This window comes from Rhagoletis pomonella, unplaced genomic scaffold (assembly GCF_013731165.1).
Source record: "Rhagoletis pomonella isolate Grant_MI unplaced genomic scaffold, Rhpom_1.0 Rhpom_scaffold_00003, whole genome shotgun sequence".
NCBI lineage: Eukaryota > Metazoa > Arthropoda > Insecta > Diptera > Tephritidae > Rhagoletis > Rhagoletis pomonella.
The window spans coordinates 10,327,566-10,337,966 of NW_023458557.1; the positions used below are offsets into that span (position 1 = coordinate 10,327,566).

General features: G+C 43.3%; 1 protein-coding gene across 1 annotated transcript in view; it reads left to right on the forward strand.

Moving 5' to 3' along the window:
- The window catches only part of LOC118735026, a 158,203-nt gene that overhangs the window by 22,583 nt on the left and 125,219 nt on the right, over positions 1-10,401 (forward strand). The gene's annotated exons all lie outside the window — the stretch shown is intronic.

Sequence of the window (10,401 nt, forward strand, 5' to 3'; positions counted from 1 at the left end):
TAGCTGCATTTATATATATATAAATAATAGACTATGTATAGTATATGCTTAGGAGGAAATATATGGATGATGTGATCAGGATTGAACGAGAAGTTATGGCTTGCTGATTCTTTATATTGGTGTGGGTGTTGCACTGGTGCAACAGGGGGGAAATGTGTGTCGACACTGATTGACGTTACTGACTTGGACATGACTTGTCAATAGACGTACGAACTAAGGTCAGGTTTAGGGGACTTTGCCAATTGTAGGAGTCACGGCAAAGTCCAAGGCTACAAGATCGTAGATGGGGTGGGCTGACTCCACGTGACTCGGACGGGCCTCTTCTGTCTCCTTTATATTTCTATTCTCCCGGTTTTTCAGTGTCTTTTCTCTAACAGGCATGATGACAAATTTTGTTTAGGTCAGCTGCAAGTAAGGTGGTTGGAGGTGACCCCCCCCAACCGACGAGCTAGCTCGGTATGCCATCATGCCTGAATGCCAACCAACCTTACCCCAATTGCCAGCGACATAACAAACCATAGAGCAGTATACATAAAACACGTACATTTACATAATTTAGCTGAATGGAGAATACACGAAAGAGTACATTGTGGGGGAGTAAAATGCTAAATATAATATTGATTTCTACATTAAGTCTAACAAGAGTTTTTAACGTAATAATTTCAAGAAATGAGAACAGCAAGCAGCTTCCGTTAAAATGATCGAAGGGAAAATATTCATTGTTTGGCACTCCCGCGAAATAAACAGTCGCGTTCTTCAGGTGTTGAGTTGAGCTGTAGGTAAGCATTTAGTTTTTCGAGTGATTCAATGAGTACGGGTTTAGTAGTTTCATCTCTTTTAACATATACGGTTCCGCGTGCAGAAAAAACTGCAAATAGTTGACCTTGTTTCTTGTGACGAGTGGCTACGCGAAAAATACTAAAGTTATTTTTAGTCAAGCACTCATTAATATAAATTAGCGTATGTGAATCAAAACCAACATAGTGGTCCATTGTTCGCCTTTCGAAAAAGTGCAACATGTTTCAAAATGAAACTCTTGTCTTACGTCGATAAACATTTGACAATAATAGCGGTATCAGGGTTCTCGAGGCGCTGTCGTGGACGAGTTCGAAAAATGCATTGTACTCGTGGTACCTTTACTTTAAGTCTAGTACATATGTTGGACAAAACTGCCATCAAATCTTCGTTGTCCAAAAAAGGAAAACCAGTAATACGAAGGTCTTGAGCAACTGAAGCACTTTCGTATGCTGCTATTTTTCTTCTTACTACGGTGAGTTCATCTTCTAGTGTTGTGCAAATATTTTGAGCTCTACTGTAGTTGGAGTCCAAAACGTCCACGCGTGTTGTTAGGACAGCTAATTGTTTTTCCATATCGGCGATTTTGCCTTCAAGCGCACTTAATATCTTCTTTTCAGAGGACTCGATGAACGACATTAGCATTTCAGTGTGTTTCTTTGGGCGTTCGTCCAAAAGTCGTAATAAATCTGACGAACATTCAGTTGTTTGCTTCAGTATTTTGGGGTCGGATTCTGAAGATAACGCATCACGTAGTTTTTTAGTTGCTCTAGTAGCCATATTCGGCATTTTTCGCAATTAATGCTTTTACGTTTCTGAAACGACAGATGGCGCTAGGCTCGCTTTATCGGAGTCACAAACCCTCTAGTAATGCTCAAGAAAATCTTATATAGCGGTATGCTTAAAAATTGTTGGTACACAGCTTTGCGGACTGTTTTGTTTTGCTATGCTTAACCCTAGAACACACACCCAGAAAATACCACGTAAACACACACCCGGGATACGTTTGTACCCGGGACCTTATTTTGCGGTTTTTTTAATGCTTATTCAACCGATTTCTATGATTTTTTTTTTTTAAATGTATATTTTAATATATAGCAAGTATTTTGTCTTTTGTTTCATTCGAATATTCCTACTGGTTCCAGCGATATGGGCAAATAAAGTCAGGACATGCAACAGTGGATTTTTGTTTTTGTTGTTGTCCTGATAAATGCAAAACAAAATAATATAATTTATAATAATATACTTGTAGAGTAACAACGAATACACATTTTGGTTTTTATTTCATTGAAATATTCTACCTGGTTCAAAAGATATGTGCAAAAAGGTCGCGCAAGGTATGGGTACGTAGGTAGCAAATACACTGGTATAACTGGTTATTGTATTTTATATGCAGCTGCAAGGGTTGTTTTCACACGAGGTGTTGTTATAAATGCTGCCTGTTGATATTTTCATTATTGTTTTGGTGCTCAAAAGTGTAAGAAGTGAAAATATAAGTGAAAATAAATATAACTGAAACTATAAATAACTGGATACGAAATGACTTCAAGAAGAAACGAATATTTATCAAGTGCAGCATATAGAAGGTAAAAAATGTAAAATAAGCAACAATGTAAACATATACTAATTTTTTTTTATTATGCAGGCTAACTGAGGAACAGCGAGAATCATATATACAATCTTTATTTGATGAAATTTGTGACGATGACGCTCCCTATGACTTTGACTCAGAAGATGAAGAAGAAATTCAAATCAATGACATTGAAATTGCTGATGACGATGCTGAAGTTTCGCAAAGTGCCGCAGAAGTATTACCTGATTATGCGGACTATGAGGATGATGAAGAAGACGATGAAGAAGAAGAAGTAGAAGAAAATAATGAATTACCTGCTAGTGCCGAAAAATTGAATTGATGGTACTGAGTGGATGAAAGAACCAAATGTAAGTCGTCAGGTACTCAGACAAAATATTATAAGAGAACGTTCTGGATCAGCTAGATGCACTGAAATGTTGTCAATAGAGCAAACATTCAAATGTTTCATGAACGTTGAAATGGCTGATATAATTATGCGCTACACAAATAAGTTAGCAAAAGAAACTTATAATGCTTACAACAATGCGCATCCAAACACAACTCCTAAGTCATGGACGCCTGTGTCAATAACAGAGTTGTATGCATTTTTTGGCATACTTATTATGACTGGTGCGAACCATAGCAATGGAGAACATGTTCGAGATTTATGGAGCGTCAAAAACTATCCTTTATATCGCGCCACAATGGGAGTCAACCGTTTCTGTTCGATATTGCGGTTCCTAAGATTTGACGATAAAAACACTCGTGCAACACGCTTACTAACTGATAAAGCAGCACCGATCAGTGAGTTGTGGACGATGATGAACAATAATCTTGCTGCACATTACAAGCCCAGCTCATGCTTGACGATTGATGAACAATTATTTCCTTACCGTGGACGCACACGGTTTACGCAGTACATACCGTCAAAACCTGCTAAATATGGTATCAAGGTTTGGTGGATTTGCGATGCCACAAATGCATATCCACTGCATGGACAAATATATACTGGCCAAGCAGAAACTGGTAGGGAAACGAACCAAGGCGAACGAGTGGTGAAGGATTTGTCTGCCAAATACCAAGGAAGTGGCCGAAACATTACAATGGACAATTTGTTTACGACCTTGCCAGTTGCAGAACTGCTTCTCACCTGGAAACTCACGATCGTTGGAACTTTGCGCAAAAGCAAATCATATATTCCTCAAGAAATGAAGCAGAACAAAAACAGGACAATTGGTTCAACGACATTTGGCTTCAAAAATAATGTGACAATGTGCTCTTATGTTCCCAAAAAAAATAAAGCAGTAATTTTGCTTTCGACCATGCATAATGATGCTGAAATAGCTGACAGTGGGAAACCTGAAATAATTGAATATTATAATCGTACCAAAGGTGGTGTTGATCGAATGGACCAAATGTTTGCGGAATATCCAACACAAAGACAAACAAAACGATGGCCACTAGCGATGTTCTTCAACATGTTGGACATTACAGCTCTTGCAGCCTACATTGTCTACGATTTGAATAACCCTATGTTGCCTTGGAGAACAAACAACAAGCGTAAGCAGATCCTGCGCAGCTTGGCTGAAGCATTGTGTATGCCCATTATTGAAGCCAGAGCCATAAATCGTCAAGTGACGCGAAATTTTTCGACTAAAATTGCTATTGAAGCATATTTCAACCGACCGGTGGAATCAATGGTGTCAACAGCAGCATCAACATCTGCCGCAGCGCGCACGCCAAAACCTGTGTCCGGATCTTGCTATTTATGTTACGCACAAGAGGAAAAACGCCGTAGAAAAACCAGAAAGCTGTGCGACAAATGTAAGAAGCCAATGTGTCTTGAACATTCGGTCACATCAACAAATTGCTCTATTTGTCATGATTTTCCTTAGATATAAGATGCATTTTTATAATTTTTATAATAAAAGCCAATAATATAATGTGTGAAATGAATATTTTTAATTTTTCAAATAAAAAAATTATACAAAAAATGTTTTTTTTTTTATTATTATGAGGATTTTTACTATTGGGGTACAAACGTATCCCGAGTGTGTGTTTACGTATATAATGTGTTTGGAAGGCTGTAGCTCCTGAACCAATGGTCCGATCTGGTTCAAATTTTGAATTTGAACTCAAAACTAAATAATCTTCCTAGATCCGAAGTTAGCGGTATAGAGGTATAGCGGTTCAAAAGTTACAACACTTCAAAGTTGAAAGTGGATACATTTGTACCCGGGTGTGTGTTCTAGGGTTAAGCGGCAAAGCCACAGCGCTACAAGCCGTAGGGACTCTGCATGACTTACAACCATGCAGAGGTGGTAACTGATGGTTATCATTGGCTCCGACGCCTACCCAAAACATTTTTGCTTTAATAAATTTTTATGCAAATACATTCATCCTGGTCCTGCCATCACACTGAGTTATTCATGGTCCTTCGAGCCGGATACTTGCGGCTTATTTTACATCCACTAGACGACAAGTCGTCTAGGGGGGCCAGGATGTTTAAGCGACTTATGCATTTCCCGCATAAACAAAGAACAGCGAACACACACACGCACTTGTATATTGCAATCCCGCCGAAAACCAAGTGCAGCGAATAAACACACGCACTTGTGCTTAAAAATAATTCGTTCGTTCTTCATTGGGTATGCATTTTTTAATGCACTTCTCAACTGCCGCAGAACAAAACCTACTAAAGTAGTTAATTGCTGGCACTCCAAATCATGCTCAACAAATTCGTTTGATGCATCACAACTCTCCCGGAGTTGTCTCACGGGGCTCTGTATTGCTTTCGGCATACATAGGTGGTACAAGAGCTACCATTGGCCACAGCGCCTACCCAATTTTTGAACTTGAATAAATAACCGATGCTCAACAAATTCGCTTGATGCATCACAACTCTCCCGGAGTTGTCTCACGGGGCTCTGTATTGCTTTCGTCTTACAGAGGTGGTACAAGAGCTACCATTGGCCACAGCGCCTACCCAATTTTTGAACTTGAGACAAAAACCAGTCGCTCATCAAAATGCTGTGCAAAACAGGTCCTTTAACAGGACTCAAACCTTTGTGGCAGAACCTAAGAGGGAACCAACTTGCTCTTACTGCAAGTCCCCTCATCCCATTAGAGTCTGCCCACAATTTAAGCGAATTTCGGTACCAAACCGAGTACGATTCGCAAACCAAACCAAGCTGTGCAAAAACTGCCTTGGTAATACCCATAGCACTAATGAGTGTCCGAGCAAGTGGTCATGTACACATTGCCAACAACGGCATCACTCCCTGCTGCACATGAATCTCAAACCACAATCTCGACACTCCAGTGCGCGAGCGAATGAAACCGCCGCACAACACACTACTGCCCAGTCGACACCTCCCGCTCGACAAGCGCCGTCAAGCTCCGATCCCAGCGAGCAACCGTGCTGTTCCAAACAAGCACAAATACAATCATTGCATACCGACAATGATAGCAAAATTCTCCTTCCAACTGCCATGGTGGCAGTTGAACACGAGGGGGAATTGTTTCAACTTAGAGCCTTGATTGATCAAGGCTCACAAAGAACTTTCATTTCCTCGAAAGTTCAAAAACGATTGAAACTACCATTCGAACATTCCAAGTTCGAAATTTCCGGCATGGGTGGGCATGTAGTACAAAGCTCCTCAAAGCTTTGTCCACTCACATTGGTTGCGCCCAAAACCATGCAACGGATAAACACACAGGCTATCGTGTTACCTTAGCTCACGAGGCACATGCCTACGTTCACCATTAGCCGTGAAAACTGGCAGCGATTCAAGATCCTTGAACTTGCTGACCCAAGCTGTCACTTACCAGCTCAAACTGAAATGGTATTCGGCAGCGATATACTTCCACAAATCCTGCTGGAAGGTATAAAAAAGATTTGCGACACTATACTTGCGCAAAAAACAATATTTGGCTGGATTCTCAGTGGTCCAATAACCGAAAATGTGGTGTCATTCTCGACACAAGTAGAAGAGTGCTCGAATACAACTCTGAGCTCTCAGCTTAGAAAGTTTTGGGAAGAGGAGGAGATTCCACAACCTCCACAAATTTCCCCTGAAGATCAGGCATGTGAAAATATGTATGCAACAACAACGACTTGTGCCCCAAACGGTCGATACATTGTGCGACTTCCATTCAAGGAAGAATTTCCAAAAAAGCTGTCTCTGGGCCACTCTCGGTCTGCTGCACTTCAGCAGTTTTTTAGCATGGAGCGATCGCTCCAGAAAAAAGGAGACTTAGGCACAATGTACAACAATGTGTTGCAAGAATATCTCGACCTCGGTCATATGGAGCACACGAAGCCATGCGAGATAATAGCGAATGGCAAATACTTCTCGTTCTTCTTGCCACATCATACGGTCGTCAAACCAGATAAGGTAACCACCAAAATTCGCGTGGTATTCAACGCCTCAAAAACATCTGGTTCAGGAAATTCCCTGAATGACGTGTTGCACACTGGTTCCACACTCCAGCCAGATCTCATGCGGCTCATTCTGCAGTGGCGAATGCACAGATTCGTGTTCAATGGCGACATTGAAAAAATGTATCGTCAAATACTCATCCATGCGGACGATAAAGATTTTCAGCGAATCTTATTTCGCACATCGGCTGACTCTCCTGTCACCGATTATAATCTTAAAACCGTAACGTTCGGGGTTAATTGTGCACCATACCTCGCTATTCGTACCCTGCATCAATTAGCAGATGATACGATAGCGACATTTCCCTTGGCTGCCACAATACTTAAAACCGAAACGTATGTGGATGACCGGATAGGATATCCGGAAGTCATGATATTGACAACGCCACTGAATCACTTTTTCACGTGATCAAAGCGCTTAAGTCAGCTGGTTTCATACTCAAGAAACTAACGGCCAATCATCCGGCCATTTTAGAAAAATTTCCAAAGGAGGATCTTCTCGACTCCAACTTTTTGAAATTTGAGAGCGCTTCCACAACCAAAACTCTTGGTATACAATGGAACGCACTCACAGATAATTTTTCATACACCATTCTGCCTGCATCGACATCGATTGCCGTCACAAAGCGACAAATTTTATCTTCTGTCGCAAAACTTTTTGACCCGGCAGGATGGCTATCGCCAGTGATGATTCAAGCAAAGATTCTTCTTCAAGAACTTTGGCTAGATGGCGTTGATTGGGACGAATGTGCCAAACCGATATCCTTGGCAAAATGGCAACATTTCGCAGAAAATCTGCCAGCCATCTGCCACATCGAAATCCCTCGATGGGTTAATTTCACTCCGGGGCAAGATACCCAAATCAACGGGTTTTGTGATGCCTCGGAAAAAGCATATTGCGCTGCGATTTACATCCGCGTAGATGCTAGCAACCAAAGATATTCCACTCTCTTGGTTGCAAAAAGCAAAGTCGCACCATTGAAGACGGTAAGCTTGCCACGCCTGGAGCTGTGTGGTGCAGTCTTGCTCGCAAAACTGGTCGCAACTGTTCGAAAACAGCTCAAATTAGAATCGTGCAACACATTATAATGGTCAGATTCAGAGATTGTGCTAGCTTGGCTTGAAAAGCCACCATGTACATGGAAGACATATGTATCCAATCGTACCTCCCAAATCCGGGAATATCTTCCAACCGGTACATGGCGCCTTGTTGCCAGCCAAGACAATCCAGCCAACCTCGGCACCCGTGGTTGCAAACCGCAGGACTTGGCAAATTCCCCACTCTAGTTGCACGGACCAAATTGGCTCTCTTGCCACATGGATGCATGGCCAAGGTCAAAGGCATGCAGTGCATCTCCACCAGAAAAGCGCAAGGTGGAGGTATATCACGCGCTTGAAGAAGAGGTCGATTTTCTTGATCGCTTTTCTTCTTTCTCTCGAGCACTCCCGCGTGACTGCGTACATGTTCCGCTTCGCGAGCAATGCCCGCAACAAATCAAAGGGATTAGCTACAATCACCTATCCACATCTGACACATAACGAATTTCAATATGCAAAAATTCATCTTATAAACGCAGCGCAATCAACCCATTTTCCGAGCGAAAAAAGCGCTTTGCAAGATAAAAAGCCACTTAACAAAAAAAGTCCTCTTATTGTTCTCAATCCTTCGTTGGACAAAGACGGACTTATACGGGTTAATGGCCGATTAGCACATTCCACATTGAGCTACAATGAAAGGCACCCAATAATTCTCCCTACCGAATCGAGGTTCTGCCAGCTATATTTGGAGTTTTTACACTCGCTGCTTCTTCATGCAGAAACACGATTAATGTTCCAAATGGTAAGGCAAGAGTACTACGTACCAAAGCTAAAACCTCTAATTAAAAAATGCATTTTTCAATGCAAAGTGTGCACGCTTTACAAGCAACAAACACGCACCCAAATAATGGCAGCTCTACCCCCTGAGCGCTGCAGTTTCTCACTCCCATTTTCCACAACGGGAGTAGATTTTGCTGGGCCATTCCAAATTAAAGCATCGGTGCTAAGATCTACAACCCGTATCAAGGGATACGTTGCAGTTTTTGTCTGTTTTTCCACAAAGGCACTGCATCTCGAGCTATGCTCGGATCTTACAACCGAGGCTTTTCGAGCAGCATTCGCCCGCTTCGTTGGCAGACGAGGTTTCCCTCAAAAATGATGAGCGACAATGGAAAAACGTTCATTGGCGCCCAGCGCGCAACAGAACGCGACTTCGTTAAATTCCTTAAGGAATGTTCCGCAGACATTGTCAAAAAATATGCCCCTCAAGGCATCAACTGGCAATATATACCACCCAGCGCCCCCCACATGGGCGGCTTGTGGGAATCTGCAGTGAAAAGCTTTAAAATCCATTTAAAGAAAACCGCTGCAACCCACAAGTTCACTTTCGAAGAATTCACGACGCTTCTGGTGCGAATTGAAGCAGCCCTCAACTCGAGGCCTCTATCCGCACTTTCTCAAGATCCAGCTGATATGACAGCACTTACTCCGGGTCACTTCCTTCGAGGTGCACCGCTGTTGGCCCTTCCCGAGCCTAATGCGGAAGACCTCTCTCTACTAAACCGGTGGGAGAAAGTCAAAGCACTTCACCACCAATTTAGTCGCCGCTGGAAAGAAGATTACCTCAAAGATCTTCAGAAGAGATACAAGTGGTAAACCCCACAACGCGATCCTCTGCCAGGCGACATCGTCGTGATCAAAGAAGATTCACTCCCCCCACCGAGTGGCGATTGGGACGAATCGAAAACGTTCGCCATGGCCCTGATAACCACATACGTGTCGTGGAAGTCCGTACACAAAATGGAGTTATCACGCGGCCACTTGTCAAACAGTGCTTCCTTCCAAAAGCACAATAGATAATTCTATACATATTTTCCTTCTGTATATTAAAGGTCTTAACTTCCCGTTTAAACATTGTACCCAAGTACTTCTCGTTTCTCTGCCTTTGCTTCTACTTCCAGATCGAAGACATCATGGCAGCACGGAAGGCGTGCCCCCTGGCTCCATCGGCGGAGACAGACAAGGTTTGTGGCTTAGCGCACCATACGCTGCTGCATGTAGCAGCTAACAGGCCCGCGCACACAGGCCAACGAAACCAGCAGCCCAACCGGGCCAAATCGACAGCATGCAAGCCCATCAAGCGGAGGGCACCGCCGAAGAAAGGTGGGCAGAAGAAGGCGCAGAAGAACCCGCGCAACCAGGCGCCGCAACCGCCGCGCAAGAAGACAGCCCAACGGACGATCGCGCGCACTCCCCAAGGCCTACAAACGGCCAATTTTCAGGGCCGCACCACCCACCGCGTCCTTGGCAACACGATCCGCGCCCTGAAAGAGCTGCAGGAGACGCTCAGCAACGCATTCCTGCAGGGCGGGGACGATGTTTAAGCCGCCACTTAAACTTAATTCAGCGGCCGTGCGCGCATCCTGTGGCCGCAGCGGTGTGATGTCCGAAAAATGATTAACGAGCGCGCACGGCCGCTTCGCATCATCGGGCCAAATGAGAGACCAGTCAGTTCAGCCAAAACCGTCGGACATCGCGCACGCGCCCTAGCATT